This window comes from Cupressus sempervirens, chromosome 8 (genome assembly GCF_028749045.1).
Source record: "Cupressus sempervirens isolate cs-2001-9-10 chromosome 8, ASM2874904v1, whole genome shotgun sequence".
In the NCBI taxonomy this organism is placed as follows: domain Eukaryota; kingdom Viridiplantae; phylum Streptophyta; class Pinopsida; order Cupressales; family Cupressaceae; genus Cupressus; species Cupressus sempervirens.
In genome coordinates, this window is record NC_143125.1 from 155,866,514 (window position 1) to 155,890,267 (window position 23,754).

Below are 23,754 nucleotides of genomic sequence, written 5' to 3' on the forward strand. Positions count from 1 at the left end.
TATGTTGTCTTTTCCTAGTTTGAGAGACTAGATTACTAGTTTCTTCTCTAGAGGCCTCCTATTTTATTATTCCTAGTTCCTCCTTTCTCTAGAGGCACAGGGTTTCTCATGTTTCTAGCTAGGGGTTCTCTCGTAACCCCTCTTCTTTCAAAATTTATTTTTGCATTTTGCAAAACTTGGTCCCCTATGATTGTTTCTCCTTTCAAAGGCCTTTTGAATCCACCTCTCATGGACTCATTTTCTCTTTTCATTTTGATTCAATGCTAATTTTTTATTGGGTTAGGGTCATATAATCCCACTTTATCTTATTTGAACAAAATATTCATAGCAAATAAAACACATGTAAGAGTTATATTAGTAATGTTCCCAATTTTACATTAAGGTGTAGGTTTTAATATCAATGATATAACTGGCACGAGAAAATATATCAATTGATTAGTGAAGGTCTAATTTAGGTCGAGTTATAGTCAAGGATAGACCAACTATTTTCATTTATTTAGGTAGAGGTAAAAATACTAGCTTGAATAAGAAAATTTTGAACCAATTTTGTACATATGTAGCACTATAAACTATATAGTTTTCTATACGGTATTGTTTTATAATAGTATCAAGGGGAAAAAAATAAACCCTTATATTACAGAATAAAATAATAGATTAATTTTTTTCAAAATTAGGCTTTATTGTTCTATCAATCATAATTTACCACTATATATTTGGTCATCAAAGAAAATCATGCAGTCAATATAAAACTAAAATATACACATATTCACTTAATAGAGTATTTTGCATCCTAACATTTAATTTTGTTGAATTAAAATTGTAGACTAATTTTTTGTATTCTTATTCACATATTAGTTTTTAAAAAATGTATGCATATTTACAAATTAGCTAACACAAAAATGAATAGTAAGATTATTATTTTTTAAATGTAGGAAGCTTTAATGGGGGTGACACTTTAGAGTGGTGGTTGTCTTTTTTGGTGAACCATCCAAGGTTCAAATTCCCTTTGAAATATTGCACTCATAATTATTGTACCTATTATTTTTCATTATGTACATATTTTTTTTATTATATACATGAATTTGAATTTATGAAATGTTTGAAAACTGTATTTTATAATAAAATGAATATCAACCAATTTCTAATAATAAAATGATCTAAATCATTAATAAAATAATATCACTTGATTTAATATCTAGTGACACTAACATGAATAGCTTAACATATATAATACAATGGACAATTTCACTCCTATTAATCAAAAGACAAAATACATAATAAAATCAATAAATGGCATTAGATAATGAGATAAATGTCTTTATTTAAAAGTAGAATAGGAAATTCATAACTCTTATCAACCATCTTCTTCAAGTTAGCCATGTCTTTATTTAAAAGTAGAATAGGAAATTCATAACTCTTATGAACCATATTTGTCAAGTTAGCCAATAGAAACCTATCTTTGATATTTGTGAGGGCACTTCACCTAGGTACTCAGTACATGGTGTAGAGAAAAAGATAGATCTCCCACCCACCATGGAAAACTGCATTAATATAGGATCTAATCTAGAGCAAGTCACTATTGACCCTAATTATGAAGCAAATGCTTCAAATATTTATAGGGCCCCCATCGAACCATCAAAGTATTCTCAAATTTGTTGAAAGAAAATACCCTCAATTTCAGCTCTCAAGGCCTTAGATCAGTTGAATGTTACACTTTTTTGCCATCTGTTGTAGCACTCTATAGGTCTTCTTCATCAATCTTCTCTCATCAGTTAGTTTTATTTCCCATCATTATTATTTTCTAGTATGAAATATTGGTCATTCCATTTGTGGCCAAAGTTTAAGGACATCTTTTTATTAGACCCAAATTCTAAATTCTTTGTTCCCAATTTAAATCTAAAGATGATAGAAACTCTATCCATAGGAAAAAAGAATGGTTCTATCAGGGTTTAGGGCCTTTCACCATGATTTGGATCCCAAATTTTCAGCCATAGCCATCAGTTGTTCAATTTCTCCTTCACTAGATTTCATTTCCCCTTTTTCCACCTAAATACAAAGACCCAAAAATTATTGAATTTTTGGCTAATTAGCTTGGTATTTTTCTCAAGCATGATCTTATTCCTTTTGACTATCCACATTTGGTGGTCAAAGTTTTCTTTCTTCTTGATATGTGTAAACCTATCCCTAGTCAAATTTCAATCAATTCCCAGTTGGGATCATGGTTACATCCCATCTGAGTTCGGGATGAAACCACAATTCACAAATTTCAACATAGACTTGGGCATCTTACTACCCAATACCAAGCTAGTTTTTAGAAATCCCCTGAGGTCTATCCAGATCACAACTCTGATGTAACTTTATGTACTCAAAATGTCAATTCTCATACTCAACCTACTTGAAATGGCCTAGTGCATTCTAAGAAATAGGCTCAAAGCCCTCAGGTGGCACACACCAATTTGTCCCCAATTACAATATTCTCACTTCTTTTGAAATTGGTAATGTTTTTCATTCAAAGCTTTTCACCTAGAGCATATTTGAGTTTGCCATCACCTCTTGAATCCTCTTCAACTTTATTACTAGTTTCAATCACTTCGAGTTCAAATGTCAAGTCTTTAATCCAACTTCTTAGGAAAGTTAATCTTCTGCCTTCTCTTTTATAGAACTTGTTTATCTATATTTCACCTATTGAGTGGAAGCTATAGTAGATTGGGAATCAAATTACTTTAGAGATTACTTTTAATATCATGTTTGTAATTGCAAGGGAAGAAAGTGTGCTTTCAAAGGAACAAAAATCCCTGACACTTGATGATTTGCTTCATGAATTCAAATTTTGGAAGAATTGGGTTTCTCCAAATCCCTCATCTATGTGAAAGATATCAAAATTTGGGAATATTAGTACAGTATCTAGGAAAACCCTTCAAATATTATTGACATCCATAGGGTATGCCATGATACCCAAGCTTTACCAAATTTTTTCTCTACCGAGGACTCACTAGATGTAGAGACCTATATATATATCAACAGGTGCAAAAAATGACTGAAAACTTAGATACTTTTTGGTTGGTCATTTCTTCTACTAAGAGTGAACATACATCTCAACACTCTTCCATGCACTTTGAGAACGACACCTTTGTGGGGTTTTTTGACCAAATTGTCAAATCTTGTCAATTGTGCAATCTTCTACCCAATGCATGAATGTCACCAAGACACGAAAATCTATAGGTATGCAAAAAGGCTCTAAAACTAAGATAGAAATTATAGCTGGCATTCAAACTACCTTGGATGGTAGATTTGGTGTCACCAAAAGATTGACAAGGAGTACGAAAGGTTCTCCTTGTTCATAATGAAGATCATTTCATGGAATGTTAGAGGCATTAATGCCTCTAACAAAAGGCATAGGATCAAACAAATTATTGATTCTATGAAGGCTAATATTATCATGCTTCAGGAAACTAAGCTCTCCCAAGAAAATGTTGATAAGACTATTGCAAAATGGGAAAAGTGGTCCTCTTTTCACTCTTCAGGGATAGGAACCTTAGGAGGTCTTGCTATTCTTTGAAATCCTCATACTATTCAGGGTCAACTCCTTCAACAACATAATAACTGACAGATGTTATTGATGTCAGAGTTTATTATTTCTTTTCTTTTGGTTAATGTCTATGGTCCCAATTCAACACAAGATAAATCTAGAGTTTGGGAAAATCTTACTCATATGATTCAATCGCAAGACTCCTAGAATATCATCCTTGGTGATGGCTTTAATGCAATCTTGTGTCGATTAGAGAAAATTTAGGTGGTATTAGCCCACCTCTAAAAATTATTCAAGACTTTTCTCAGCTTGTGGATAACAAAAATCTCATGGATATTCAGCATACTCAAGGGTCTTCCACTTGGACTAATAAGTGACCTAGTTTTGCACAATTTGTTCTTCGATTGGACATATTCCTTTTATGAAATGAGTGGAAACTTCAAAATTTTGATATATGCTCTGAAATCCTATCCCTTCTTGGATCAAATCACTTCCCAATTTCACTCAGTATCTCCCAACCTAATCATGGTGAAAATATTCAATTTCATTCTTCTTTCAAATTTGAAAGAATGTGGCTTTGGCATCCTCAGTTTTTGAATATTCTAAAATAGTGGTGGGTAAATGCACCTTACATAACTAGATCTAAGATGTGCCAATTTTCTATGAAATTGAAGCATATTAAAAGCCTTATCAAATTTTGGAATCAACATGTTTTCAAGAATATCTTTTCAAAAAAAGATGAGGGGTAAAAGCATAAACATGTGTCACCCTTTTCTAAAGGAAATGGCTCACAAAAGTATAATTTTTCACTTTCAATGACATAAACTAGTATTATTATTTTAAATTTGAAAATGATATAAACTAATCAAATGTGTAGAAATGGATGAAGTTTAGGATTATAATTTTTAATAATTATTTGGAATAAGAATTGATATATTTTTATATTTTTTATACATAATTTTTTAGCTACTAAAAAATGCTAAAAATTAGGGGTCTAGCTCCTACCACAAAATTATATAGAAATAAACCTATTTCCCTTTGATCTCAGACTATGTTATAGATAACATATATAGCTAGAATAATCAAAAATAAAAATTGGCTTTAGACCTATATTTTATCTTTTATAATGCTTCAAATTTCATCTCACCTAAAATCGATAGTTTTCATCTCCCACCACATTTTTCAATACAAATCTAATCTAACTAGAAGAAAACTTATACATTCTAGAAGAGGATTCTTTCCCCTAGAACGTGATTTAATTTTTAAATTTTTTCATATAATTTAATATTTTTTTCCTTTTCAAAATTGACATCTTTATGAGTGTTAAAATACATGCTTGTAGAATTTTTTAATTATAATATAGTATATCTAATTAAAACACTATAAACTCCATATGAGAATATTATTGACTTTGAGCTCTATAAAATGGTGTTTATATGTTATTAAAAAAATATAATAAAAATTTGAAATAGTTATTGAAATGCTACTTTCTGAAATAATTCTAATTTTTTAGTAATTGGATACAAACTAGTATAAAACATGAATTTAATAGACATTTCCAATTGGGAAAGTGTGAGACCATATATAAATTAGCTAGAATGAATTTATCTTGATCATATATTTGAAAAAAAATTATTTTTAGATAGGAATACTCAAATTCAGTCATTTTGATAAATTAGCCTGAAAGTTGACACAACTTTGTACGTTTACCTAGAGGTCAAATTGCAATTAGATGAAGTTTTAAATAGAATCATTCAAAATGGCATGAATGAAGAGACCTGTGCAAAAAAGAAGACTCTTTAGCAAGATTGGGAAGAACTGTGCTATAGAGAGGAATTTTATTGGAGACAAAAATAAAGATTATTGTTGCTTTAATAAGGTGATAAAAACACAAAATATTTTCATGCTTCAGCCAAAAAAAAGAGGGATGCTAAGAAAATCTTTGAAATCAAAGAAGCAAATTTGGGGAATCTCATTTCAATTGCACATTTTATTTGTGATGAACAACTTAAGTTTTTTAAGAATCTCCTTGCCCCACCCACACATCCTTCACCTTTAGATTCTTAGGTGAATAAGATCTTAGCAACCATTTCAAAACTAGTGTCTTCTCGTGAGAATGCCATGCTTATTGCCCCATTTACTATCCAATAATTTTGACATGTGGTTTCTACTTTTCTCCCAAACAAAGACTCAGGCCTCGATGAATTTACTACTCTATTTTTTCAAATTTGTTGGAATACTATTGATTAGGATTTATTAGCTGGAGCTAGGGAGTCAAGGAAAAATAAGAATATACTCAAGTACTTCAACACCATGAATATTACATTAATACCAAAATCTAAAGATCCCAAAACATTTTTTGACTTTAGACCACTTTTCTTATGCAATCTAACATATAAGATTATTACCAAGTGTATTTATTTAAGAATACAGTGCTTACTTCCTTGTATTATATACATTGAACAAGGAGGATTTATCCTAGGTCACGAAACCATGGAAGGGGATTTGTTGGCTAATGAGGTCCTTCACTCCATCAATATCAACCAAACCCCAAATTTTTTCATCAAATTAGACATGGTAAAAGCTTATGACAAAGTTTGCTATAAGTTCTTATTTCAAGTTCTACTTAAAATGCGTTTCTTGAAAGGCTGGTGTACTTGGGTTAAAGCATGTATTTCAGGAGCTTGGTTTTCGACTATAGTTATTGGTAAGTCAGTGGGTTTTTTTTTCCTCAACATAAAGGAGTTAGACAAGGGGATCCTTTATCTTTGACCTTGTTCACCATCATGATAGTAGCATTCAACAAAACTATTAAATATTAGAATGAGTTAAGAAATTTGCAAGGTGCACGCATCATAGGTACAAATATCTATGTCACACACTCTTTCTTTGTTGATGACACCATATTATTTGGTTTTTCACAAGTCTAAGAGGCTCAAAAAATTAAGCATTATATCTAACTTTATTCAGATTTATCAGGGAAAAAAAATTAAGGTGCAAAAGTCAAAAATATATTTCCTTAATAATAATAAAGACATATCTGATAAGACAGTTTGGATTTTGGGATTTTTTGTGGATTTGTTACCTTCTGCTTATCTAGGTATTCCATTTCTCATTGGCTCAACTAATAAAAGATTTTGGTCCTCAATCCTTCAACATATTCAGAGCATAGTTGTGGCTTGGAAAGCTACATGGCTATCAATATCAAGAAGAATCCTCCTCATCAAATTGGTACTCTCAACAATTCCAAACTATTATCTAGCTATTCTAAAAGCTCCTCTATCAATTTTGTTACAAATATAAAAGTTAACCAAAGGCTTCCTTTGGTTAGGAAATATGGATGAGGTTAAGAAAATTCCCCTCATATCTCTTCAAGATATGGCACACATTACTAAATTTGGAGGAGCAAGTGTACATGATTGAACACAAATAAATAATGCTTTCGATGGCAAATTAGTTTGGTAGACCTATAGAAATCCTCAATCCACATGGTGTTAGATTATGCAACAAAAGTATTTGAATAATAATGACCCATCCAGGATCTTGTCAATGTTGGATCCCCCTCAGGGCTCGGCCATTTGGAATTTTATGATTTCCTCAAGAGACATTGTGCCTAAATATGTCACTAGGGAAGTTAATAATGGGAGTTTGGATGAATTCTAGAGAGACTCATGACATGGTCACCCTCCCTTAGCTACTTTCCAAACTTCTAATGATATCATAATAGTTTCAGAAGCTCATTGGGGAACACAAGTTAGTCATTTTACTTCAGTGGGCAACATTAATTCTGGAAAAGTCATTTGGAAGGACCCAGATTAGTTACCATTGTCACAACAAGATAGAGATTCTCTTCACAGAATCTTGAAAAATAAACATGTTTTTTTCTCCAATAGTGGAGAAAATTATTACGGACCCCATATAAAGATGGTACCTATTCAATAAAAGAGGGTTACAAATTATTACAGCAAATAGGTTCAAATAAAGTACCATATAGAGCATTTTTATTTTGTTAGAACCATGTTGTTCTGCCAAAGTCAAAGAACATAAATTAGCAAGATATTAAGCACTATTCTGATGAGATGAGGGAATATAAGTTGATTCACCTTTTAAAGACTATTGATATGGAATCTAAGTGTATGTCAAATTGTTGGAGAATGATCTAAAATATATGAAGGCTTATCCACCCTTTGGGATGATCCAAATAGCCAAAATCATATTCTCTTTATTTCTTTTGGATCGAGAAGTGGATATTTAACTTTTTAATACCCTTAATGTCAACTACATAGCCTTAGCACTAAATTGGATGAGATTTAAGGGAAACTATAGAATTCTAATAACAAAGGGGTTGAAAGGGGAAAAATATAGTAAGCTGGAAGAGTTTCAAATGAAGGTCAATGGCTCTATTAAGGGGATTGTTAATAGTTGCAAAAATATTTTTTTTGTGTCTATTGATTGTCTAAATAGGCTAATGTAGAGAGTAGATTGGGATACTAGGACTTTGTTGGTGATAGATCTTAAGGAAAGTGATTCCACTAGTCAAGATGCTAACTCTCATCCTAATTTGTTTGAGTTGAAGCAGGCAATGTTGAAGATGTATGACCTTAAAGGGGAACTTGCTACCACCTCTTTGGAGTTGTTTTGAATTCCTATTTTTCTTGTTGGTAGGTTTTTCCATTCACATTTTTTTTCTTTTAGTTTGTTTGTTGGACTTTAATGCTTTTAATTTTATAAATAATATATGGTTTTTTGGGTCCCTATAAGACCTATTTTTACCTATTAATCTAAAACATTGAGAGAAGCACTAAGACTAGAAAACTAATCCATTATTGGAATTTAAAAATCTAAACTAGACCTTAAGAAGACTACATATAGATACTATTAAAAATTCACCTTTTAGTGCATTTCTTTATACTATTATTAATTGTATGTTATATATAATTGATAATACTAATAGTTATGTAATAGGTTATCAAGGTGATGTTGTCAATGTCTAATGATGCAATCATCCACACAAACAATATTTAAATTAAATATTTTAATAAAAAATGTACCTTCACTAAATCATCATGGTAGTGAAAAAAAATATCAGAATTATATAAATAATGTACCCAATTTCATATCAATGTGTATAGTTTAATATTGACATTAGAACTAGCATTGGAAAATATTGACTAGTAAAGGTCTAATATAGGTTTAGTTAAATAGTCAAGGACAAACCACCTAGTGGCATCTCTTTAGGTAGGGGAAAAACTAATAACTTTAGTAGGAGAAGGATTTTAGCCACAACACAAACATAGATATATATATATATATATATATATATATATATATATATATATATATATATGTATGTATGTATGTATGTATTTATGTATGTATGTATGTATGTATGTATGTATGTATGTATGTATGTATGTATATGTAGTAGTATGAGCCACATAATTTTTCTATATGGTAGTTTTTTAAATAGTGTAAGGCGAAAGCCAAAAACCCCTACTATAGAACCCAAAAAAAAAAAAAAAATTCAACATTAGGCTTTATTTTAATCATAATTGTACACTAAATATTTGGTTGGAAAATAAGATCATGAAATTAATACTAAATCAAAATACACACATATTAATGCAATAAGATAGTTACAATTATAATACTTAATTTTATTGAATTATAAATGTGGATGAGTTTTTTCAACTCTTATTGGCATATTGGTATACAATGTTGTATGGATAATGAAAAATTATCTATCACAAGAAAAACCAACAAGATTATTTGTTTTCAAAAATAGGAAGGTTTGGGGAGTGATTAATTTAGAGTAGTAGTTGCAACACTTTATTGGTGAGGCATTTACCAAGGTTCAACCTTTAATTGGTATATTCCACTCATAATCCTTGTACCTAACCTTTTCCATCATATGAAGAACTTCTATATATTGTAGATATACACATCATTCTTAGTTACCACTTTTAAAATTAATTAAGCCTACCTAAGGATGTAGGACATTAGGTGTAGAGAGATACTTAATAAAATAATTTTAAAAACATACAAAAACCATTAAAATTAGTACAATTAAAGTTTATTGTAGGTTTAAGAAGCATGGTAGGATGGAGGTTGAAGATAAATTTATGTGAAAAAATAAACAATAGTGGTCATTAAACAATTCCAATAAAAACTAACAAAGAGAGCCCTTAGGAAACTAAAAAAGCCACTAAACATAGAACAAAAACCTAAACTAAATGCACACCAACAAGTGCTAATCCTTCTTGCTCTAGTTCCTTGGATTCTCTAGAAGTAGTCACAACTAGTCATAAGTCATATAGTGAGCAAGTTGTCTCCATGTCCTTAGCATCATCAGTGCCTTCCTTGGTATTTAGCATGATGTAGAGGGTATCGGCCACCAAATGCATCCCCCACACCAAGAAATTGGTAACTTGTCAAACTTATCTTGTAACTTTGCATTCTTCTTGACCAAGTTTGCGATGGACTTCTCTTTCCTCTCAATCCCTAGGATCCCCTTATCTTTGTGTGTTTCTCCCATAGTGGCCCCCTCTAGCTAACTATGATCTCCCTCCATTTGTTTAGGCTTTTTCCCATCATCTCCCCCAATAACTTCCACTTTAGTTTGACTATGTAAATTCTTGATTCTCACAAGTAAAGTAATTGTACCTTATTCCCCAAAATTCCCCCCCTTCTTAGAATCTAAGGTAATGGTCTTCATTTTGAAGGTATCAGAAACCCTAGAGGGAAAAGAGCCATTAGATACCTCCTCCATTAGTTCCTCATTTTTACCTTCAGTTTCAGTTTCCTCATCCTCATGCTCCCCATAGTTCACTCTCAACATCAAGGACCTTGACATTTTCCATTTTTATCTTCTAAGCAAAGGAAATGGGATCCCTATCACTGTGGGTATGGGTGGAGAGGGAGGAATTTTGACCAATATTATTAATTTTCAGAGGCGAAGGGCTTTCTCTTGGTATTTGGGGGTGAAGGGCTTTGTAGAGATTCAAGAGGGAAAAAATCAAGGTTTTGTGACACACAAAATAACTTTTTTAAAATGTTAAGAATGGTAAATCCAACTTAGTTTTTTCTTTACATAATATATTTTTTTTTTAAAATTCTACATAATATATACACTAGTTCAATAAAATATATACCAAAATGTTTAGATAAAATCTATATATATATATATATATATATATATATATATATATATATAAACCTAAGCTAGACAACTAAGACAAGTTTCTTAAATAGTATATTTTAAAACTTATTTTTTTTTCCTTGGGGACTTAAATTCATATTTGTTTGAGATTATCTATTTTCAATAAGACATTTTCCTTTAAGAAAATCACTCAATTACATTGGTATATATTTGTATGTCTTCAACATTAAGTTTTTTGAAAAGTTTTCTATTACTTAAACAAGATTGCTAGTGATGTCTACTCTAATGTCTACTCTAAATGCAAAGGAGGTATCCATTGTAATCTTATACCACAAAAAATGGTAAGCACTACTTTTAATATTTACACACTAATGATTTGATCTTTACAACTTTTACTTTATAATTCTAATGGAGTGAGGCAAAGCATGTTTCTTGCTAGTATCATATAGCACAATCTTGGTTGTATCATTCCTTCATCACATGAGTGACCAAATCAATCTATGTTATAATGTTTTTTTTTAATTGAAAGCAAGATTGTAATAATTAAAACACTTTTAACTCTTATAAGAATATTCACACGATTGAAAATTTAAATTTAAAAGTATTCATATTTAATTAATGTGAAAACTTTTCAAAATCTTCTATCCGAATCCATTTGTATAGATAGTTGAACATAAATAATAGAATAAATAGAAATTAAAAATAAATAATTATAATACATTTATGGAGAGAATCATTAATGTGAAGCGAGGAATATACTTAGTACTATATAGGCAAATAAGCTAACAAACCCAAATAAGAATAACACAACCGTACCAAAAAAAGACATCCGAAAGAGTCAAAAGGAAGAAGCCACAGTTTCAATCCCGTGATATATTCACCGTAGACCTATGAGCTAGATTCCAGTCGTTCTCATACTTTTCTTTAATAAAACATATCTAATACAAAAATTCCTTCATACGTGGAACAAGTTAAATTCATTTTGGAACAAGTAGTTATCAATACAGCAAAAAGTCCGAGAATCATTGAATTTGTCAATTAGATTTGATATTCTTTAAGAAAAGTTTCCCATTGCTTGAATAAAAATCAACAGATCTATCTATCCAATATTGTCTGTGGAATCGGATGGTGGAACAACTTCCTTGCATCCATCCAAAATGCTTGAATAAATATCTAATATATATCCTATCATCACCTTGCTATTTAGGGCATGAAACTAATAAGAAAGGAAAACTATTTATGTTGATCGAACCTTATGAAGATATTAAAATTTGTGGCAGAAGGTTTTGTGGACTACAATTTTGCTCACGTTGAAATCGTCATGTCAACGTTCTAACGCTCTATTAATAGTATATTTGTGAATGGGTAGATAGGTGTTACTGTAGTCTATTTACGCAGCTGAGTTTGGAGGATGTGTGCAGTTTTCTCTACCTGCAAGTCAAGCTCATGCTAACTTAACTAAGAAGAAACTCAACTACACTTCATTATTCTACGGTTACCTCAAACTCAACTACGCTTCTTTAAGTGGAGAGCATGTTGAAATGCTATTTGGGTTCAGCTTTTTCTTTGGATTTGGAGTGCGGTGAACCAGTACATTTTCTAGCTTGGATACTTTAATTTCTTAGTTAAACTTAAATCCTTGGAAAATCTGTTAAAAGCCTGTAATATGGTATAAAGCTGTTGAATTTTAATAGTGATTATCAGAGTTGTACATAGATCAGTGAGTGTGACAAAAATGTTGAGATATATCATTGAGTAGAAGCAAAAATTCAATCTAAAAACACACTCAATTATTCAGTATTAAATTTTTTTTATAATAAAATTAATTGCTTACGTTTTTGGATGGATGTTTTAAATCATATTAAAAACCTAAATTTATTTTAAGCATTCCTGAAATTTATTTGAACAGTATACTCATCGTAAAAGAGTTATAATATAATTAAAGATTTTTAATGATGATAATTTAACTAACACTAGTCCTTGCATTCAGTTGGTTTTTAGTCTTAGATATTTATTCCATTATATATTGCAATAATCTGTATTTACAAATAATTACAGTCTTCAATCTATAGCAAACTATCAAAGAACAAGTAGAAAATCTTCCAATGGACAAAGAGAGAAAATATATATAAAAATTGTAACAACAAAGCAACACCTAATTTAAATTATTTAAAGCTTTAATTGCTTCTAGTTGGGTAATATTCATGGAAAGCTTCTTCATATCTTTATGATCTTCCATCACCTACTTTGTCATCTCCTTCATTTGGGAAATGGTACAACATTGGGTCCCCTACCTTCTTTGTAACTAGTGTACATACCTTTGTCAATAGCTTCCAATGAAAAGATATTTAGACTCTTGAGCCTTTACAAACATTTCTACAATAACTTTAATTCTCTTTGCACTAGACTTAATAATCTTATAGCTGAAGTTAACCAAGGTTATCAAAGTCATTTCTCTTTTTATAATTCATTTATAGCCTTCTGATTATTCTCTCAAAATATTTCTTCATCTATGTTGGTCCTAAAAAGAAAGCATCCATTTGTTTTCATTTTTGTACAATTTTTAGCCTACTTTAGTGTGTTTGTTATGGTAGGACCTCACATTTGACTTAAATGTACATACATATTTTAAATTAATGATATCCTTCTTATTTAAAATTGAGATTGTCTCTAATTTCTATGCATTATTTTTCATTTATCCATCCATTGACATAATGTATTTTCTACCTAGGCACTTTCCATACACACTTAGGTTTCATGATTTATACTAATTTCCCACTTGACTAAACTCTTCACACTTCCCAAACCCCAAAATCAATCTAAAATCACACTCTTGAGGTTTAGGCCAAAGTGGGCCTTGTCATAGAATAGGCCAAAGCCATCCTTGTCCTAGGGCTATAATTATGTTTGGCTCTAGGCCCAATGTTGGGGTTTTTCCTTTATAATTTTTAATCAAGGTTGGATTCAAAAAAATTTAGCCCTAAACTATGTGTAAAACTAGGATTCTTCCTCTCATTTTTTTACAGTCTGTTATCTATATGCATACCCATTAGATAATAATTGTGCACTTGGTACATTAAATAATCCATTGAAGGCATACATTCAAACATTCAAATATTCAAGTGGGCCCAAGTTCTTGGCAAGCTAAGGCAGCCAAGGCTAAAGAAGGATGCATTACAATTGAGGTAAAATGCTTAAATAAATATTCTCCTTCTTTTGACATGACCCTTAGATTATATAAGAAAGGACCAAAGGGAAACTCTTAAGCTTTGTTGGTTTCTTTTTTTGGGCAAACTGTAGGAATTTTCTACATAGATATTATTGTCTACCATTTTTGTTTTGGGGGAGAAAGCATTCTTCTTGGCTTCCTCTTTCTTGTCTTTTTCCTTTTTTTCCTAGTACCCCATTTATTTATTAGTAACTTAATTTTTATCTTTCGATGTTGGGTTCCAAGTTCCTTAGTTAAAATCCTTCATGTTGGATTTTACGGCCCCTCAAAATCTATTTTACCTTAATAACAAAACATGAAAGTATACCAAATCATTTCATATTCATTTATGCATTCAAGGCATTTCCTTTTATAGATCTTACTCATTTTCCCATTGAAAATACAACAAAGGAGTTTACAATTAAAGAGGGAGATCTACATTCATTGATCAAGTTTTATTCTTCCTCTAATCCCCATTTGTGGCAAATTACAAAATTTGGTACATCTTGGTTTTGTCTTCAATTGATTTCCTTGTTGATTTTTTGAAGAGTCAAATATATTGCATGAACATTCTTGATTACATTCTAAGTACAATAACATCTTCATGGTATGATATACTGTATTTTTTAGATCTATTCTCTACTACATGTCAAAATTACTTCATTTACATATATTTCATTTTAAGCTTAATCTCTATAGAAGGGCTTGGCCAAGATATTCCCATCCCTAGAACAATTTCCTCTTCTTTCTTATGTCCAAAAGTAGGTGGCAAAGTAGAATATCCATATTTTTTATATTTTTAGAACCAGAGGCTAATCCCTCACAAAATTCAATAATTTGTATTCCTCCATAACTAAGCCAATTTGAGTTTTAAGTAGGCATTTTCCTGAGGGTCTATTAATTTTACACATAGAAAGTATGGGTCTTATCACCTTCCAAATCTTGAACTATTCCTGATTCTAATGAAATTTTAGAGTGGCCCATATCGAAAATTCACTTGTCCTCTACTAGCTCTCAAGGTGGGTATATTCATCTAAATTCTCTTTGCAAATTACTTTTTTATATTACATAAGACATCAAATAATTGATTATAATTTCCCTTGCAATTTCATTTTTTTTTGTGACACTTTACACATATTTCTATCTGTAAAGAGAATACCTAAAATTCCCCTTTATCTAGATCATGCATTAGCACCCTACATCCCTTTGGGTTGCAAATTTCATATTTAACTTAATGGTAGGTTTTTTCATTTTAATGTATATGGGAAGTGTGGATCTACCCTTCATAACCATTGAACCCATATTATATATTAGTGGACCTGACTCATAGTGTTTTCTCTTTTGATTTGGTAGATGGATATTCTTTGTATGCATACATCATATTATTTAATTGGGCATATAGGTCCACCTATATCACATTTTTTTTAGCCACCTACCTTTATACTTTATGCTATTTAATTTTATAGTTAAATAATCTTTGCATAATTAATAGCTTTGTCTCTTCTTTTTCAAATCAATTTAGTTCCTCTTCACATCCCTACTTTTAGATCTAGTTTTGTGTTTGTTAACATTACCTTTCTATGATGGATTGGTGTAAAATCACTTATATCTCCACATTTCTTCTAACCTCTCTTAATAAAACACATGCAATGAGTAATATCTTCTTATATTTATTATGTTTGTATTTCTTCATCATATTCATTCATATAGTATACTGAGGATAACTAATATATTTATTCCTTATAACACAAATTTCAAGACAATTATTAATGTTTCATGTATTTTTCGTTCAAATTTTACCAAAATGCATGGAATATAAAGATTGTAGCAAGGTATTTGTTAATGAGTATAATGCTAATATAGTTAACCATACTCCCTCCACTTAATCTCAAGTTCCCAATAATCCTATTGTAGATAGCCCTAGATAATTTTTATTATTGTTTTCAAAATATTATCCATGATATAGATGTCAGACATATTATAGATGTTAGACATACTATAGATGATTCTTCTCGAATAACCTTAGATTATCTTTCTTCTCCTTCACCTAAACAAAGATAATATTTACAAAGAGAATATTTCTTCCAAAAAAATCCTTACACCACACATGCTCACAAACATTATGTGGAATCATTCTCACACCAAGAGAACAAATTTCTAGAGGAACATCATGTTCCCCATGTTATTGATGAAAATGCTAGGGAGAGGGCGCTAAACCAAAAGAAAAAGAACCAATAGAAAACCCCATGAAGGACCATTACAATCAATGGACGAGCTAGCACAACACAAACTGTTATAGCCAAATGTTGAACCTTCTTTAAAAAATATCAAAAAAAGCCATAGCCAAAACTAAACTAGAAACATTAACTAAAATGTATGTAATATATAATGAGTCATACATGATATTGGTGTAAATATCCATAATGGTAATAAAATAGTTATCCTATTTTAGTAAAGAAAAAGAGAAAATAAGTAGGACCATAACCTATGGTTTCGCTAGTGACTCTAGCAAGAAGAAAGGAACACAAAAAAAATATAAAAGAAAAAGTTAAGGAAAAAATAAGTCGAGAATTTTTATTGCCTCCTAGTCATTCTCCAAGCACCTAAGGTCATCACTCTAGTCTTTAGGCTCAGCAACTTCAAGATTTACCTCCAAATTTTCGTGCTTGTTTTTCCTTCTTTCATCAATTTTCTTTTCCCTATAATAGTGTCAAAAAAAAAAAAGAATCATCATCTTCATCTGAGTATAAAAAATGGAAGACATGGAAACCCAAAATTCATTATTAGATACAAACTCTTGGATATTGCACTCCAAGGAATTTACCTTATTTAGAAGGGCCTACATATTACCCAAAATCTTTTTCTCCATTTAGGTCATCATCTTCTGCATCTAGATAGGGGTGTCTCTTGTTTGTTCCCAACTTGTTTGTTCCTTTTTTGTTTGTGCCTATATTATTTTCTGCTTACCTTTCCTTTTTCATCTTTCTCTTACTAGTGACAACTCCAAGAATATTTCTTTCCAAGATCTCACATTGAATTTTAAAAAGTGTTGAAGCCATAACTCCTAGCTCGATGTTAGTGATAGCCTCTTTGTGTATTTCGTCCACATAATCATTTTTTCTCTACATTTTATCCAAGTAGATGATTAAATTGGATTCCATCTCCTTTATCCTTTCCTACAAAGCATCCATTTAAGTCTTCCCCTTATCCTTCTCTTCCATGGTGATATTTTCACTCCCTATTTCTAGGCCACATCCTTGGTGGGAATCTCCTTGCTAGGATTAATCATGCCTAAGTCCACCTTGATGCATGTATTCTATTGCTCAATTCTATGTCTTCATCCTCCCCATCATGACTCTCTTCCTCTCCTTCGACATACTCCTCATCCTCCATGTCAGTGTCCTCATTGTTATCTGATACTTTAGCATCAGATTCCAATTAAAATTATTACGTTGGCATACTATAGAGGTTTCTCATGCTTGATTCCAAACTTCCCCCACATCCTTTCAATTGAATATTCTTCAACAATAAATTATTTTCTCCATTAGTTCATGGTATTTTATATGTGCAATTGGTTGGAAGTTTTGTTGTAGAAATTCACTCAGTTCTTTATTAAGTTTTTCTCTAAGGTGGGTCTCTAGGAGTTTGTGTTAGAGATTTTCTTTTCTATTTCTTGGTTGTAATGACCTAGAGCGAAAAAGTTCTAGTTCTTCTTTGTTTTTACTTGAGTTCAAGGCCCTTATCCAGCTTCCTCTAATCGAAAACATTGATATTAATATGAATCTAAATAGAGCTAGTACTAACTCAATAAATTATACTTCATTGTCATATGTGAGTAGAAATATTTCTAGTTACACTAGTTCCCCTTTAGCTATGGCCTTTTCTACAAAAAAATACCCATATTTTAAAACTATATAGTCAACTATGAAGGCAATCAAATACTGGATCATTTGTATAGAAATGGTTATTATAAGACCACAACTAAATTTATGCCAATTTCAATGGTAATATTTTTTTATTAAGGCTAAAAGAAGGTTTTGAGGGGACCTAAAACTCCATATAGCTAGTTTTAACTAGGGATCTAGAACCCTACCAAAGGGGAAATCTACCATAGATATTACGAAACAAATTCTAGTAGCCAAAAAAACACAAACAAACTACAACAAAATGATAAATTAACAAGAAAAAACTAGCTTCCTAGAGAAACCTAGCATGTACTATGTTGACACTAAGCAAATACAACCTCTACAAAGTAGAAATCAAATGGGTTTTAAATCTCACTAAACCATCATACAAAGAATAGTTGGCTTCAAGAACCATGAAACTAGAAAAATGGAGTCTCTCAAAGAAAGTTTTAGAGGAAAATTCGAACTTCATCTAGGGGTTTGAATAACCCAAAAAATATGTATTATATTAACCAAAACCAACTAGTTGACTAAAGGGCCCTTTAAAATTTATAGCATCCTTTAGACCAAAAAGAAAAATAGAGAAAATAGGCCCATTTGAAAGGAAACTTCAAAAACATGGGAGATATCATTGGTTCCAACACAATATAAAATGGTAGAATTACTTAATCCCCCCATGTGCAAACCAAACCTACCATAATCAAATCCACCTAGATAGAAGTGACTCTAGTATAAAACCCACCAAGAACAAACATTATATAGAAGAAGACTACTAGAAGAAACAAGGTAATAACAAAAAGGGCTAGAGCAGAGAGACTCAGTTGTTAAGGCTTCAAAATAAGTATACCTAGAAATTCCCAATGGTAAAACCACCTCATATTACTACTTTGATCAACATCAAGTTAGAAAGAGGCACCCAAAATCCCTCTTAGCCAAAGGTAGAAAACTCCCAACAACTATTGCTAAAAAATATAATAGGGTACAAAACATAACCCCTAATCATTGAAACCTTCCAGTAATCCATCAACAATATGGTACAATTTTTATAGGCTAAGTAGGAAGAGATAAATAGAAAGATAGGAAGAGCTCTCTCAGCATCCATGAAGCTAAGCCTACTAAGAATGAAAAAAATCAACTCATTGGCAAGGTGCTTGGGTTTGTTAGAACCACTCGTAACTTACCCATGGTCAAGAATGACACCCTTATTCAGAAAATAGGTACTCATAATGTAATGCTTAGAAAAATGATAATTAACAAGCATCCAAAACATGGAGGCTAGAAACTAGAAATAGCTAACAAAATTTTTATCCCAAGTTTATTGCAAACTATGAGGGTGAGGAGAGGAGTCTCCAAACCACACATTTGGGTGAAGAAAGCATACCCACAACTTAAATCCATAGCCTCTTTCATAAAATAAATTTAGAACATGCAGAAGTAGTAGTAGATGGATAACCCCCTCAAAAAAAATTGAGGTTTAATCAACCCTCCAAAAGAAAGAGAACCAAGTACCCCACCTCCAAAGAGACTAGAAGCCTCACATCAAGAGCCCCATGGAGCTGAAGCAAAATTACACAAGGGAGAACAATAGAGAAAATAAAAAAAGGATTGCCTCAAATAACCACATGTGAGATTGATCCTAAGTGAAGAGGATCACCCACAAGAAATAATAGCTAATGAAAAAGAAGCTCCTTGAAGTATCATTCATCAAAAAAATACCCCTCACATAACTAAAAGGCTCCAAGACTCAGGGTCTTACAAGAGGGAGGGACCCATCACAATTGAATAAGGACCCCTCTAACTTGTAATACTAGTCCACACAAAAGGGGCACAAACAACCACCTAAATATGCTTGTGTTGAAGACACACAAACCATCAAAGGCACAAACAAAGATAAACCCCATGCATGAATTTTGTGACAAAAGGAACTCAGTAGGGTAAAGGAGACAAATTATCCTCCTCCTACTGCACCAAAGGCCATCAAAGCCAAAATGATGCTAGTAATAGGGGACAAGACATAGAATCCCATAGAGCCCATCTAGATCTTCATCATCTTCAAAGTCCACCTACAAATCCTCATTATTTTTAGAATCCCTAGATTATTTCCCTACATTCATCATCACACATGTGTTCAAATATTATAATTTCAATGGTATTTTTCATTTTTATAATGATTTGATTAAAAGGTTTCGCTATTTTTATCATCTAACATTCAAGACTCAACCTATCCAAATACATTATAAAGTGGTCACTAAAACTTTAATGATACCATTCTTGGGAAAAAATATCAAAATAAATCTTCATATATATCCAAATATTAGTTACCAAACCATGGAGGGGTTTAAAATAAAAGACTTGAAGATCAATTACTGATGTGTTATTATACATTTATCATGATCTAGAAATGCAACAATAGACTGTTGATGTAAATTTACATTTCTTCAATGGAAACAATTCATTCTTCATTCTCAAAATAGACATAGTGTGTAATTTTTTAGGCAATGGCGGCCAAGGGGAACGGTGCTAGGGTATCAACTGACTATGATAGCAACCAAGGGGAGGATAATGATGATGAGGAATTCTTGCATCTCCCATTTAAAGTCTTGGATTGTGCTTGGTATATCAATTTTGGGCACATCTGTGACATGATTTTGGATTTTGGTTGTGTCGGGTAGATCGATGATGGATTTTTGGACTTTACTTCTACTTGGCAAATCTATGATTAAGATGTGGACTTTGGTTCTGCTAGGCAGAGTCGTGTTAGGGCTAGAGGAAGGGTTAGGGTTAGAGTTATGGTTAGCATTAGGGTTAGCATAAGGGTTAGGATTAGAGTAAGGATTAGGGGTAGGTTAGGGTTAGGGTTAGGTTTTGGGTTTGGGTTGGTATAAGGGTTAGGATAAGGGTTGGAGTTATAGATAGGGTTTAGGTTAGAGTTAGGTTTAGAGTTTGGATTAAGGTTTGGATTAGGGTTAGGTTTAGGATTAGGGTTAGGTCTATGACCTCAAAGTTAGGGTTAGGTCTATTTTGATAAGTTTAGTATCAATTATTCTTCAATATTATATTTTTTTAATTCTATATATGGTGTTTAATTTGCATAACTTTGATTTGTTTTTATTTTATTTTAAGGATATTGTTATGTAAAATGTTACAACTAGGAGTAGAGTTGTACTAATGGGTAGGGTTAGGGGTAGGATTAGATTTAAGATTAGAGTTAGATCTAGGGTTAGAGTTAGAGTTAGGGTAACAGTTATCACTTGGGTTAAAGTTAGGGTAAGGGTTAGTTTTAGAGTTTGGTTTAGGGTAAGGTATAGAGTTAGGGTTAGGGTTATAATTGGGGTTGTGCTAGGGGTTAGGGTTAGTGTTAGAGTTAGGGTTAGGGTAAGAGTTAGAGTTACAATTAGGTTTAGAGTCTCAATTAGGATTAGAGGTTAGATTAGGGTTAGTGTAAAGATTTAAGGCTCAAGAAACATGATTGGGAAAAGGGTTGGATTTAGAAGTTGGGCTATGGTTATAGTTACACATTTGATTTTAGGAGTAGTGGTATGGTTAGGATTAAAATTAGAGTAAGCACCAAACATGTAGTTTCTTAAGGAACTATATAAGTGGTGTGAAAGGTAGGATTAAATTAGGGTTGGATTTTTATATTATATGTACTATTATAATTAAGATTTATATAAGGCATAGGAAAAGACAATGTGTAATGTAAATGATTGGAGTAATATCCTATTGATATGGGTTTTCTTTTACTAGTTTTGTTTGTGGGTGCTATCATTTGTCTTCTAATTTTTCCTTTATGAAGGTTTATCCTATGGAGGTGGTTAACTACATGTGGAAAGAGGGTTTTGGTGACACTATGTTTCTTAAATTCATTTTTTCTATCTCCTTTTCTCCTTGTTGGTTCAAAAGGTCAGATCTAACTCTTTTAGGTTGTTGGTTGCATTTTTTAACTAATAGTTTTTCTTCTCATTCCTTTTGATCAATTACTTTAAATGAATTATTTATCTCATGTTTTTGGTCTAGGGTTCCTTCCTAAACCCTTTTATTTTTTGATGAATCTAGTCCATTTTCTATTAATTAAATCTTAAAGTTACATATTCACAAAAAAGGGTCAGAGGATATGAGATCAACCCACAAGTTCAAATGACATGTGATCGAACGAGTCAACTATTCACCAACAAACATAAAATCCCAAAGGCTGAAGACAAAGTAACAAAATACAAAACAAGAGTAAAGCCCTTAGGTTACAAGAGTAGTGCTAGCTGGGGGAGGATCTTTGTCATTAGAACCTTTAAAATCAGTAGGGTTAGTGGATGGCTTGGGGAAGCCCATCCATCAACAAGACCTATAATAGCATCATCTTTATCTTTTTCTCCCTCTGGCCTAGGGGGAGAGATAGCTAGATCCATTTAGGGGAAAACCTATTTAGGGTCCCTATAAATAGAGGGCTAGCCCACATCAAGGATAGATGGAGGAACCACTAGAAGAGTGGCATAACGATTGTAACTTGGGAGTATGTGAAGGGCGAGTTGAGCTACTATAGCCTCTTTGGCGACTATGAGGAGATGTACAATCACCAAATAAACTATCTAGTAGAACCCTAGGGACCTTACAAGGGGCATTACCCGACTAAGCTAAAAGCTCATGTAGATGCACCACCTCCAGTGCCACTTTGTTCATTTGTACTTGAATCTGCATCATGAAATTATGAAAAATCCACACTTTATCATACATAGAAAAATTTATATCAAGAAATCTATGAGAGAACAAAATTGCATTGTGATCTTTTGAGATAATAAACAAAATCTCCATTTTGAAAGCATGCAAGATCTAGAAATGCTTAAAAGAGAACCTAGTTGAATCTCCTAGACAACCATGTGCTAGGAAAAGCCCTAAGGGAAAAAGGGTTTGAAGAAATCATGAATCTAATGCCATTAATTTTGGGCCTACCCTTAGAACCAAAAAATGTGTAGGAAGCTTTTTGGCTAAACACAAAAAGGACATATAGGGTTTGAGACACCCAAATGTTAGATTTAAGGGTCTAGTGGTAGCCCCTAGAAGAGAATACTCCAAGAAAAGTGAGCTATCTTCAACTCCATGATAGCTTTCCAATTTGTTGCAAATCTAAGACTCCAATTCTTGTGAGAAAGATGCAAATGCCAACATTGCTTAAGGGTCTCAACCATAGGAAGGTGGGGAAATAGCTACCGATAACCCAACTTGGGTTTATAAGTAGATAAAGGAGTAGCAAGATACCATTTCTAGTCCTTTCACTTTGCGAGAGATGATTGAATACCAAGATTGTGTAATATATGGGGAGGCACCATAGAAACTAGAAGATCAACTATCTGTCAATCTGGATGATTAACCCACAACTGCACCTGTAGGTCCTCCCATGAGCGAAGACTCATAGAAAATTTGGAAAAGAGAGATTTGGGTGTCTTGATTCCCCATCTAAATAGGAGTAGAGCACTAGCTCCTTGAATCTTGGCAAGGGGCACACCTTGGATAGCAATCAAACATGACCACCACTAGTTTTGAAGGTTTATAGAGAGCCCATCTCTAAAGCCATCGTGAGCCCAATGAAGCCAAGGCTTAATGGTTTTCTAGGCTTTCCAAATGCTTTTAGCAACAAAAGTGGCCTAATTTTTCACTAGTTCATAGATCACAAGAAGGGTTTGAAATCTAATCCCCTTCCAAGATGGTCAATTAATCTGAAAGCTTGAAGAAATGTAGTGACAGAACAAAATTTTCTAGGCCTCATCATCGGTGAGAGCCTGAATGACCTATTTTACACAAAGGAAAATGCCTTGATATTAAGCAGAAAGTAGTCCAAGATTACTAGAGCCTTTAGGTAGACAACATAAGTCCTAGGCCACTCTGTGAAAGCCATGATGTGATGCATTAGAGGCTTAGAGGATGTCCCTCAAAATTCATACAAGATTGACATATGAAGCTT

At 32.2% G+C, this 23,754-nt stretch overlaps 1 long non-coding RNA gene across 3 annotated transcripts in view; it reads left to right on the forward strand.

Annotated features, from left to right (window-relative positions):
• LOC149542026 (uncharacterized) overlaps positions 1-23,754 on the forward strand; it is a 269,466-nt gene that overhangs the window by 150,927 nt on the left and 94,785 nt on the right. Inside the window, exon 3 of one of the 3 annotated variants that reach the window (XR_016355410.1) lies at positions 12,110-12,493. The exons of 1 other annotated variant lie outside the window; for it this stretch is intronic. This is a non-coding gene — a long non-coding RNA (uncharacterized LOC149542026). Of the gene's footprint in view, positions 1-6,011; positions 6,284-12,109; positions 12,494-23,754 lie in introns of those variants that run through there. One more of the 3 variants, XR_016355413.1, reaches the window with a different exon arrangement.